Genomic DNA, 12,875 nt, shown 5'->3' with positions numbered 1-12,875 from the left:
TCATGCCGAGACCCAAAGAAATTCAGAAACAATTGAGAAAGAAAGTAATTGAGATCTATCAGTCTGGAAAGGGTTATAAAGCCATTTCCAAAGCTTTGGGAATCCAGCGAACCACAGTGAGAGCCATTATCCACAAATGGCGAAGACATGGAACACTGGTGAACCTTCCCAGGAGTGGCCGGCCGCCCAAAATTACCCCAAGAGCTCAGCGACGACTCATCCAAGAGGTCACAAAAGACCCCACAACAACGTCCAAGGAACTGCAGGCCTCACTTGCCTCAGTTAAGGTCAGCGTTCATGCCTCCACCATCAGGAAAAGACTGGGCAAAAATGGCCTGCATGGCAGAGTTCCAAGGAGAAAACCACTGCTGAGCAAAAAGAACATCAAAGCTCGTCTCAATTTCTCCACAACACATCTTGATGATCCCCAAGACTTTTGGGACAACATTCTGTGGACCGATGAGACAAAAGTGGAACTCTTTGGAAGGTGTGTGTCCAAGTATATCTGGCGTAGAAGGAACACTGCATTTCATAAAAAGAACATTATACCAACAGTAAAATATGGTGGTGGTAGTGTGATGGTCTGGGGCTGTTTTGCTGCTTCAGGACCTGGAAGACTTGCCGTGATAAAAGGAACTATGAATTCTGCTGTCTACCAAGAGATCCTGAAGGAGAATGTCCGACCATCTGTTCGTGTACTCAAGCTGAAACGAACTTGGGTTCTGCAGCAGGACAATGATCCTAAACACACCAGCAAGTCCACCACCGAATGGCTGAAGAAAAACAAAATGAAGACTTTGGAGTGGCCTAGCCAAAGTCCTGACCTGAATCCTATTGAGATGTTGTGGTATGACCTTAAAAAGGCCGTTCATGCTCGAAAACCCTCTAATGTAACTGAATTAGGACAATTCTGCAAAGATGAGTGGGCCAAAATTCCACCAGGACGTTGTAAAAGCCTCATTGCACGTTATCGCAAACGCTTGGTTGCAGTTGTTGCTGCTAAGGGTGGCCCAACCAGTTATTAGATTTAGGGGGCAATCACTTTTTCACACAGGGCCATGATGGTTTGGATTTTTTTTCACCTTTAATAATAAACACCTTCATTTACAAATTGCATTTTGTGTTTACTTGTGTTGTCCTTGACTATTGTTTAAATTGGTTTGATGTTCCGAAACACTTAAGTGTGACAAACATGCAAAGGAACAGGAAATGAGGAAGGGGGCAAACACTTTTTCACACCACTGTATATGTCTACACTTCATCCTCTAGTCTTCACCTGCATTGCTCCAACACTCTCCATACATTTCATTTTTATACACTCTCATTCCCACACACTATTTCTCATTATCACGCAATTCTTTGTATATTTATTTTTTCACCTCACACACTTACAATCTCTTTTATTTCATTACAATTCTTTTACACGCTCACTTAACGCTCATGTACATACTTTGTTTTAGATACGCCTATTCTCCATATACCAGCACTGTTAGCACATGGAATTTATCTTCATACCCAGGCACCTGTTCACTATATCCGCCGCCCAAATATGCCGCCTCAGCTCCCGGGCGGGGCGATTTGCGCCTCCGACGCACCACGGACCAGTTGCTGTTTGCTATGTTCGCTGCCGGGGATGGTAGATATGCTTAGTTAACCTCTTTTGAAAGCACTCTATGTACTGTACCTATTCCCCTCTATACAGAGTGTGGTTTACCATATCTATATATTTTACAGGTATCTGTCGCATCTGCTCCTGATGAGTGGAGAATACATCCACGAAACGCGTAGAGCTACATTTGATGCTACAGTGATAATTACTACGGCCCGACGTTACTTCTAATTAATTTTTAATATTAATTCAGTACATTTATGTTTACATTATGTGATTACAAACACAGGTACCGGATATGTCGCCCTGAGGCATTTTTAGGCTATGCTGTTGCTCCACATACTATTTACTGTTCATATATGTTTTTTGACTTTATGTGTCTTTACATACACCTTGATGTCTCCATATAACACATTTTGTGCCCTACAATGGCACATGTATGTATGTATATATATGAATTTACTCTGTATCATATATTATGGATTCAATTAAATTACCTTTTTCTGACCCTCACACTTCAGCCGCTTCATTTTAAAGTCCCACTTTTTTTCCCTCCTTATTGTGCTAAATACCGGGATGGAGGCGCTAACCCGTGCCTCATTTAAAGTCCCAAACTGCTGCGCCCATTATTCCCTCACTGCCTGCACATCATGGGATGGGGAGGTGAGGGGACCCGCCAATAGACATAAAACTCCTAGAACTTGCTATTAGCTATGAGCAGAGCAGAGCACACACAGCTATGAAGGTTAACTGAGTGCAGCTAGGAACAGAGCCCAATAGGAGCAGTATCCCAGAGGACAGGCTGCCAGAAATAAATGTGCAAGGAAATTGGAGAAATTACTGCGCTAAACCAAAAATGTGTCAAACAAGCAGCTAGCACTCAAAGTCCAAACGAATATAAAAATACAGTGTAGTGCTAAAGTGATAGTGACAGCAAAAAACTGTGATAATCAATGTGTATAACATTTGAACAAATCATACAAACTAACAAAGAGTCCAATGTTCACTGGATGTGAACTAGAAAATTAATGAAAGTTCAAAGAAATATGTCCATCTCATACGCAATGGCGAATCCTGGATTGAAACAAGGACAGGGCAAACGGTATGAAACTAGCTGTGAATGTGAAGAAATCATCTATCGAGGGAATAAAGGTGGGTACTCTTATGCCGCGTACACACGATCGGACTATCCAGCGGACTTAGTCCGGCAGACAATCCGACGGACCTTACAGTTGAGGTCCGCCGGACTTTCAAGAAAACGGACTTTGCCACACACGATCACTCTAAAAGTCTGGCGGATTCAAACATGATGATGTAGAATAAGGAAGTTCATAGCCAGTAGCCAATAGCTGCCCTAGCGTTGGTTTTAGTCCGCCGGACTAGCACACAGATGTGCGGCGGACAATTTTGAAGCAAGTGTTATTTCTAAGTCCGCCGGACTTTTGGGAAGAAAAAGTCTGCTGGAGCCCACACACAATCGCATTATCTGGGGGACTCTGGTCTGCCAGACTAAGTCCGCCGGATAGTCCGATCGTGTGTATGCGGCATAAGTGGTTTTATAATCAGGGCACAAATCATCAGTGCAGCCTCTTTTTAAGACATCTGAGATGACACAGTAGAAACAAATAATTTTAGTCAATGGGGAATAGAGGGATGAAGGAAGCTAAAGTGAAACTTCTCAAATTTTTCTTATCTTTACCCCGGTTTGATTGAGTCCACTTTCACACACGATCAACCTCCAGACGGCTCCCCCATAGGGTGGAAGTTTCATATCGTATTGGAGAGCCATAGGGATTCAGGAACTTTGACTGGACCATTATGGATGAGGGGTGGAACCATTCTGTTTGGAGTGACCCTTTTCCTGTCAACCCTAACCCTGTGGCATTCGTCCCACACAAGCTCTATTGACCCACTACCGCTGGTAAGTGGGCCCACCATATCCGGTAAGAGTACCCATCTTTATTCCCTCTATCGAGGATATCTTCACATTCACAACTTCACACCTAGTTTCATACTGTTTGCGCTGTCCTTGTTTCAACCAAGCATTCGCCATTGCATATGAGATGGACACGTTTCTTTGAACTTTCATTAATTTTCTAGTTCACATCCAGTGAACATTGGACTCTTTGTTAGTTTGCATGATTTGTTCAAATGTTATACACATTGATTCTCACAGTTTTTTGCTGTTATATCAATTTAGCGCTGCACTGTATTTTTATATGCCAGAAATAAATTACTAGTTATGCCACCTGCAGTAGAGCAGTTTTGAGGGGTGAACTACGTACAGAGTGCAGGGTTGAGAGGTGTGCCATTTACAGAATTCAGGATTGAGGGGCTATCTTTGTATGGAGTGCAGGGTTAAGGGGTGCGCTATGTACAGCGTACAGGATTGAGGGGTGAGCTATGTACAGAGTACAAGATAAAGAGGTGAGCTATGTACGGATTGCAGGATTGAGGGGTGAGCTGTGTGTAGAGTGCAGGATTGAGGGGTGGGCTGTGTACGAAGTGCAGGATTGAGGGGTGTGCTGTGCATGGAGTGCAGGATTGAGGGGTGTGCTGTATACAGATTGAGGGGTGAGCTGTGTACAGACTGTAGAGCTGAGGGGTGAACTGTGTATGGAGTGCAGGATTGAGGGGTGAGCTGTGTACGGAGTGCAGGATTGAGGGGAGAGCTGTGTACGGAGTAGCCAATAGCTGTGTATGGAGTGCAGGGTTTAGGGGTGATCTGTGTACAGAGTGCAGGGTTTAGGGGTGATCTGTGTACAGAGTGCAGGGTTTAGGGTGAGCTGTGTGTGGACTGCAGGGTTGAAGGGAGAGCTGTGTACAGAGTGCAGGGTTTATGGGTGTGTTGTGTACATCCAAGTCGCCCCCCCCCCCCCAAGTACAGAGCTCTCCTCCCCCGGATTGCAGTTTGGAGCTCACCCCCATCACTGCATGTCCGTGGTGTACAGCCGCCTCCCCCCTTTGCTCTCTTAGACCCCTTTCACACCAGGGCGTTTTGCAGGCGCTATAGCATTAGAAATAGCGCCTGCAATCCGCCCTAAAGAAGCTGCACTATTGTATGTAGTGTGAAAGCCCGAGGGCTTTCACACTACAGCGGTGCGCTGGCAGGACGTCAGGGAAAAGTCCTGCCAGCAGCTTCTTTGGAGCGGTGAAGGAGCGGTGTGTTTACCGCTCCTCCACCGCTGCTCCCCATTGAAATCAATGGGGCAGCGCTGTAATACCGCCGGCAAAAGGCCGCTATTGCGGCGTATTGCCGGCGGTTTTAACCCTTTCGCGGCCGCTAGCGTGGGGTAAAAGCGCCCCGCTAGCGGCCAAAATGTGCCGCAAATCCGGCGATAAAACGCTGCTAAAAATAGCGGCGTTTTACCGCTGACGCAATGGGTGGTGTGGTGTGAAAGGGGTCTTATAGAAATTGAGGATGTATTTTGTAGAGCAGGGAAGGATGTGAACAGTCATCATGAGCAGAGCGCTGTCACTTGTAAATACAGAAGCAGCGTTTCTGTATTCACAAGTGACAGTAGCGAGCAGATTAGCAGCCAGCGCAGGATCACAGAGGTGGCGGGACTCTGGCTTATAAAAAGCCGGTGGGCAGCGCAGGTTCCAGGGGCAGCTGCTTAGGGTCCCTGGGCAGATGCCCCTTTTGCCCTGCGCTAAAGATGGCTCTGGTTCGAAGTCTATAATTAATAAGGACATTTCAGACTATCGGAGAGGAAGTCCTATTGTCTTAGGGAAACAATAGTGTGGCAAGTAAATGACTTTCAGCTTCCTTTGGATGGACCCGAGAGCTGATGGTCACTTTGGGTCATCGGCGAGACTTCTGGTGACTTCTGAGCCTATTAAAGTGTATCTTCAGGCAAAAAAGCAAAATTCACAGAATTACACATATGAGAACTGCTATCCACCAAAGGAGCTGTAATTCTCTCCATCAACTTTTCTAATATCATATTTGATTTGCCTTTGCAGGACACCACAGCAGGGAGGGTGACACCACTTTCTCTGAGTTAAGATTCACCAAGTGATGTCTTCTCCCCGCCCACAGCCTGTTGATTGGATATTGAGAAGCAGCAACACATGGATTGGTCAAGGACTCTGCTCTCTACTTCTGCAAAGCACATGTGCACAAGCCCTTCATTTTTTTTCTTTTTTTAACATAATTTTTTAAAATTCTATTATATTTAATACATTTTTAAGTGCCCTGTTAGGGGGGCTTTGGTAAAGTATAAGGCTTCTTAACAGACCGAAAAAGGGACTGAGGACAGAGATTCATCAGTACCTTTTTTTTTGTTGCATCCTCTGTTTTTAGGTTTCCTGTTCATTAACAAACTGAAGCACAGTAAAAAGTTTACTATGCTTCAGGGATGAATGGACACAGGAGCAATTGGTACCAATATGACATATTTACCAGCCAACCCCCCCCCCCCCCCCCCGCCCCCAGCTCTCCACCCTGAACCTGATGCTCCTGTGTGCCCTCAACAGCTGCAGGCAGGATAAAAGAGGTGGAAAGTACTGCTCGAGAGGCGGGCACACAGACGGGGGGCGGACCGGACAGCAGGTGGAAAAGGGGGGCAGATACAAGAACAGATCCCTCTGAGAGAGAAAGCCGACAGCTCTGCAGGGGGATCCACAAGAGTCACAAGGCAGTACAGATGGCCCTCCTTCTCACGAGTCCCAGGCCCCCCTTTTGAACTAGGAAAAAAGGAAACGGCTGCACACTGGAAATATCGATCCAATATATATTTATTTGAACAAAATTGTACTCATGACTACCACCAAGACAAGAACAGCAGAGAGGTGACGCGTTTCACGCTGCAATAGTGCTTCTTCAGGTTTGAAGAAGATAAGCACTATTGCAGTGTGAAATGCGTTCCCTCTCCATTGTTCATGTCTTGGTGGCAGTCATGAATACAATTCTGTTCAAATAAATCTGTTGGATCGATATTGCCAGGGTGCAGCCGTTTTCTTTTTTCCTATTACTTTGATGGCGAGCCGTGGCTTGCACCCAGCATATTCGGATCTATTTTATTGTGATGACCTGAAGCGGCGTTACCTTCTTGGACGTTCCCCCTTTTGAACTGATGGGGCCTGGGCCCAGCACAGGAGGGCCGGTTGTACTGCCACATCAGCGCCCCCCCCCCCCCCCCGTGTGCACGTGCAGCTCATTGTACAAAATGGACAATACCAAAGCTGACGGAACTCCCGCACATCTCGGCCTGGCCAATGACAGTGGCCAGGGAAGGAGACACTGATGCCTGAAGATGTTGGGGACCTTTTCAAACACGTCTAGATGAGCCTAAGTGCTAGGCACATATAGCGCTTGAGCGTTTATTCATTTTAGTGCTCAAAATAACTGAAAATTGTGGCCAATAAAATAAACAAACGCCAAACACCAACATATACTGAACGCGTCCAAACGCACGTAAACCAGAAAACGCGTCAGTTAAGTAATGTATCTAAAGCTGTAGAGAAAACTTTTTTTTTTTTTTAGCTGTAATGCTTTATTTGTGAGTAAGCAGCAAAGGGCACATTCCCAAGTACCCAACGAATCCATCATATCAGCCTGAGCGTGCGATTGTATCTCGGGAGGAGAGGTGGGGGGAGGTTAGGACTCTCATTGCTTCCTAGTGTGAAGTTGGTCTTTGTCTGGAAGTTTCCTGTATTGTAAATAAATAAGACAGAGAAGTGCATTGTGTGTTATATTGTATATGGTCAGTATTGTGGCAGGTTAGATACGTATGCTGCATGTGGGGCTTAGCTAAAATAAACTATACTTGTTGATTCTTACATAACAAAGGCTCAGTAACAGGTCCTATACGCCTGCAATATAAGTAAATATTGTCTATATACAGTATCTCACAAAAGTCAGTACACCCCTCGCATTTTTGTAAATATTTTATTCTATCTTTTCATTTGACAACACTGAAGAAATGACACTTTGCTACAATGTAAAGTAGTGAGTGTACAGCTTGTAAAACAGTGTGAATTTGCTGTCTCCTCAAAATAACACAACACACAGCCATTAATGTCTAAACCACTGGCAACAAAAGTGAGTGCACCCCTAAGTGAAAATGTCCAAATTGGGCCTAATTAGCCATTTTCCCTCCCCCGTGTCATGTGACTCGTTAGTGTTACAATGGGGGGCAGGTGTGTGAAATTTGGTGTTATCGCTCTCACTCTCTCATACTGGTCACTGGATGTTCAACATGGCACCTCATGGCAAAGAACTCTCTGAGGATCTGAAAAATAGAATTGTTGCTCTACATAAAGATGGCCTAGGCTATAAGAAGATTGGCAAGATCCTGAAACTGAGCTGCAGCATGGTGGCCAAGACCATACAGCGGGTTAACAGGACAGGTTCCACTCAGAACAGGCCTCGCCATGGTCGACCAAAGAAGTTGAGTGCACGTGCTCAGCGTCATATCCAGAGGTTGTCTTCGGGAAATAGATATATGAGTGCTGCCAGCATTGCTGCAGAGGTTGAAGGGGTGAGGGGTCATCCTGTCAGTGCTCAGACCATACGCCGCACACTGAATCAAATTAGTCTGCATGGGTGTTGTCCCAGAAGGAAGCCTCTTCTAAAGATGAGGCACAAGAAAGCCGGCAGTTTGTTGAAGACAAGCAGACTAAGGACATGGATTACTGGAACCATGTCCTGTGGTCTGATGAGACCAAGATAAACTTATTTGGTTCAGATGGTGTGAAGCATGTGTGGTGGCATCCAGGTGAGGAGTACAAAGACAAGTGTGTCTTGCCTACAGTCAAGCATGGTGGTGGGAGTGTCATGGTCTGGGGCTGCATGAGTGCTGCCGGCACTGGGGAGCTACAGATCATTGAGGGAACCATGAATGCCAACATGTACTGTGACATACTGAAGCAGAGCATGATCCCCTCCCTTCAGAGACTGGGCCGCAGGGCAGTATTACAACATGATAATAACCTTAAACACACCTCCAAGATGACCACTGCCTTGCTAAAGAAGCTGAGGGTAAAGGTGATGGACTGGCCAAGCATGTCTCCAGACCTAAACCCTACTGAGCATCTGTGGGACATCCTCAAACGGAAGGTGGAGGAGCACAAGGTCTCTAACATCCACCAGCTCCGTGATGTGGTCATGGAGGAGGGGAAGAGGATTCCAGTGGCAACCTGTGAAGTTCTGGTGAACTCCATTCCCAAGAGGGTTAAGGCAGTGCTGGAAAATAATGGTGGCCACACAAAATATTGACACTTTGGGCCCAATTTGGACATTTTCACTTAGGGGTGTACTCACTTTTGTTGCCAGCGGTTTAGACATTAATTGCTGTGTGTTGAGTCATTTTGAGGGGACATCAAATTTACACTGTTATACAAGCTGTACACTCACTACTTTACGTTGTAGCAAAGTGTCATTTCTTCAGTGTTGTCACATGAAAAGATATAATAAAATATTTACAAAAATGTGAGGGGTGTACTTACTTTTGTGATATACTGTACATTCATCATTATTCCTTGGATCTTGATGAGCTTTGTGTATTTCTTTCAGATCTGTGCAGTAATCCAGTGTGAGATTTTCCCTTTGTGCAGGAGCTTCCTGTAATAAAGACCGCTCACTGCTGCTCTCTCCCCTTGTGCAGGGTGACTGGTCTTGTCTCCGCCCCTTCCTGTTGTTTTCTGCAGGCAGCCTGTAGTGGGTGGGGCCTGCTGGGTCCCTCCCACTGCTCTTATCTCTGCGCAGGGGAGAGAGTCCCTAGTCCTGTGTAAGCCAACAGCAGACATACCCGTGAGCTAATATGGCAAATCAGTACAGGTGCCAAATGAAACTAAATGTAAATCCAATGTCCTGGAAACAGATTTGAACCTAAAAGCTTTATTTTCATCTATATTTTCTTTAGTTATTTTTATATATGCACTAAGTGCAGCAAAATATTAATGTGAATAAAAGTAAATTCAGGTACATGAGTCTGTATGCATGTGCTTGGTGTAAACTGTTGCTGTAACTGATTATAAAGTATTATGTGGCGTTCTGCTTTCATTTGTTTGTTAGGCCCCTTTCACATGGGCCGCTGACATCCGGCGCTATCTGATCCGATCCTGTCCGCCAAATCCAGATGGACGGTGGTCCTATTTTCCATTCCTCTGGCGGATTGGATGGGATCGCATAAAAATGTACAGGCGTTTTCACCCGATCTCCCCATATAGGAGAGCGGGACTCCAATGCCGCGTACATGCGATCGCAAAATTGGCTAGCAAAAGACCGATGAGAGCTCGGAAAATGCTACCATGTGTATGCATACTAGCACATTATGCCTTTGTTTTGTCTTTTGTTTCGTTTTTTTTTGTCCAGAGGTTTACTACGGCTTTAAAGGAAAAGTATGGCCAAGGCTTTTTTTTTGGCACTACTTATATTTATCACAGGAGTGCAGTTCATCCTGTGACCTGATTTTAGCTGGCGTCACTCATCCGGTCCAGGCTCAGAAAAGATCCCGATCATGCGGAAAGGATCCACCCAGATGCCCGAACCTGCAGCTGGCTCAACCTCTCAGCGATCCAATGAGAGCCTGAGCCAGCCGCTCCCGTCCCCCTCCATAGCCCAATGTTCCAGTCACCGCTCTCTGCTCAGAGGGGAGGGGAGAACTGATCGATCAGCAGTGTTTGATCGCTCAGTTCTCAGTGCAGAGGCTGTTAGGGACAGATGCAACATCCACCTAGGTGAGTATTTTTTTTTTGGAAACCCCATACTTCTCTTTTAATGCAGCCACCATATTTAAAGAACAGCCTGGAGCCAGGACCAAACGGGTAGGTGGAGGGCTGGCATGAGTAGAGTTAACTGGGGAACAGCAGGGATTGGACAGAAAGGTGTAGGGGCGGAGTCATTGCGAGGATGCGAGCCCGCACCCTGCCCCAGCGTCAGTCGGCGAGTGGAAGATTTCCACCCTCCCTCCCTTATAGTTACAATAAAAAAAAAAAGAGAGAGGTAGTTTAGACGGATTTTGCAACAGCGATACTGTAGGTTTTAGGTAGGTGCTAACTTGTTTTTGATTTCAGAGGTTGGTGTTGGATGTCGTAGCGGTTGGCGGGTGTTGGTCGGTGCAGGTAAAGGAAGATAACCCCTCCCCCCAGAGACGTTGATGCGGGACCCATTGGAGATATGGGCTTGTTGGTGATATTCCATATAACGATGGTTTATATGGAATCTGGTGAATGGGTGCACTGCGGTCAAGAGTTGGTTGTCTCTGAGCTAGAATGTCAGCTTGAGGACTAGTTACAGTTAATACGACCGCAGTGTATGGTTGATCGTTATGTTAATGGGATGGGGAGGGGGAATGTCCTGCAGAAGACCAACACGTTCAGTTTGTTCAGTTAACTGATAATTTTATTGATGTTTGGTTTTATATGTTAATTATTTGTTTTGATTAATAAAGGGGCTGCTATGGCCACTAATTACTCCAAAAAGGTGTGGTCTCCTTTAGGGCCGGTTCACACTGCGGGCGATGCGAGGCGACACCGACTTGCCTCGCCGCGACCTGCCGCGACCTCAGCGGCGACTTGCAAATGACTTCTGTATAGAAGTCAATGCAAGTCGCCCCGAGGTCGCCCAAAAGTAGTACAGGAACCTTTTTACTGAGTCGGAGCGACTCGAGTCGTTCCTCTCAGAACGGTTCCATTGTACAGAACGGGGGCGACTTGTCAGATCGCGGCGAGGCAAGTCGTGTCGCCTCGCATCGCCCGCAGTGTGAACCGGCCCTTAATGGTAAGGGGTAAGGTATGGAGTTGGGTGGTCGGTTTAGCAGCAGTGGCAACATCAGTTATACTATAGTCAAGTGAAACTAAATGCTGGTTTAAGAAAAAATGATATTCCAACATGTATTCTTCACTTAAAGTGGTTGTAAAGGGTTCTATGCATGAAGCTCAAAAACCTTCTGTGCTGCAGCTCCCCCCAGACCCCCTCCCCTCTCTTTTCTTTCCTGATTCCGATCCGATTTAGCGATGCGCACAAGCTGAGCGGCTCCAGCCTCTGTCACACTCCTCATTGGACAGATTGATAGCAGCAGGAGCCATTGGTTCCCGCTGCTGTAAATCAAATGCTGTGACACGGAAACCGGGGGCTGTCTGTGTCAATGGTTGCAGCAGCGGGGCTCGGGAATGAGAAAGCATTTGTGCCCCCATGGAAAGCAACTTTGCGTGGGGGCACCCGATGAAGAGGAGGGGTCTAGAACGCAAGCGGGGGACCCCAGAAGAGGAGGATTGATGCAGTTCTGTGCAAAATTCTTGCACAGAGCAGGCAAGTATAACATGTTTGTTATTTATATATATATATATATATATATATATATATATATATATATATATATAAAAAAGAAGGGTTTATAACCCCTTTCATGAAGTCCCTTCTATTGCTCTCAGCCTCCTCCAAATCTCCAAATTCCTTTTTTTCCTTTTTCCCACTGTGATCTGACTTCCTATTAGAGGGTGGCTACGTTTGTTCTCATTATCCCACTGTATGTAGGAACCTAGCCACCTTCTCTTGCTCACTCTGAAAATGGACTACAGTAGTACCTTGGATTACGAGCATAATCTCTTCCAGAAGCATGCTTGTAATCCAAAGCACTTGTATATCAAAGCGAGTTTCCCCATAGGAAATAATGGAAACTCAGATAATTTGTTCCAGTATCACTGCCAATGTTTCCAAGTGTCTCCGAGCAGTTCCGAGTGTCTCTGAGCGTCATCAGTCCCGTTCCCCCCCCCCCACCCACATGTGGTACTGCACACCCCAGAGGCTTGAATCCTGCTCGTCTTGCAAGACAACGCTCACAAATCCAGTCAGGACTTAAAAAAAAAAAATCGTATTGCGAAATGCTTGTAAACCGCGTTACTCGCAATCGGAGGTTTTACTGTATGTACTATGGGACGCGTAATGCGCATAGTGCAGTGTAAATTACTGCAGCTAATGTGCACTGCTCATTCCAAACAAACAGGAGTGAGTAGGAAAAGGAGATGTTTAGGAGCTCACGGAGGACATGGACGCAGAAAAGCACAATAAGAAATGATTTTAAGAAAAATGGATTACAGGGCCATTTGTGAAGAAAAAGGATATCAATTAGTGTCACTTTAACTGCTTGCCGCCCAGCCGCCGCAAATCTACTGCAGCAGAATGGCACGGCTGGGTGAAACGACGTTATCTTACGTCGCTTTGGCTTCTGGCTACTATGTGTGCGCGCTCGCAGCGTGTGCCCGGAGCCTATGCGAGTGCCTGGCGGGCGAGATGACCACCGGTCTCCCGCAATCGCTC

At 46.1% G+C, this 12,875-nt stretch overlaps 1 protein-coding gene across 1 annotated transcript in view; it reads right to left on the bottom strand.

The window, feature by feature from the left end:
* GJA5 (gap junction protein alpha 5) overlaps nt 1-12,875 on the bottom strand; it is a 227,894-nt gene that overhangs the window by 191,786 nt on the left and 23,233 nt on the right. The gene's annotated exons all lie outside the window — the stretch shown is intronic.

This window comes from Lithobates pipiens, unplaced genomic scaffold (assembly GCF_037356315.1).
Source record: "Lithobates pipiens isolate NorthernLeopardFrog02 unplaced genomic scaffold, aLitPip1_a1.2 Scaffold_16, whole genome shotgun sequence".
In the NCBI taxonomy this organism is placed as follows: domain Eukaryota; kingdom Metazoa; phylum Chordata; class Amphibia; order Anura; family Ranidae; genus Lithobates; species Lithobates pipiens.
Note: the sequence above shows the minus strand (reverse complement) of the source record. Positions and strands in the feature narration are given on the sequence as shown.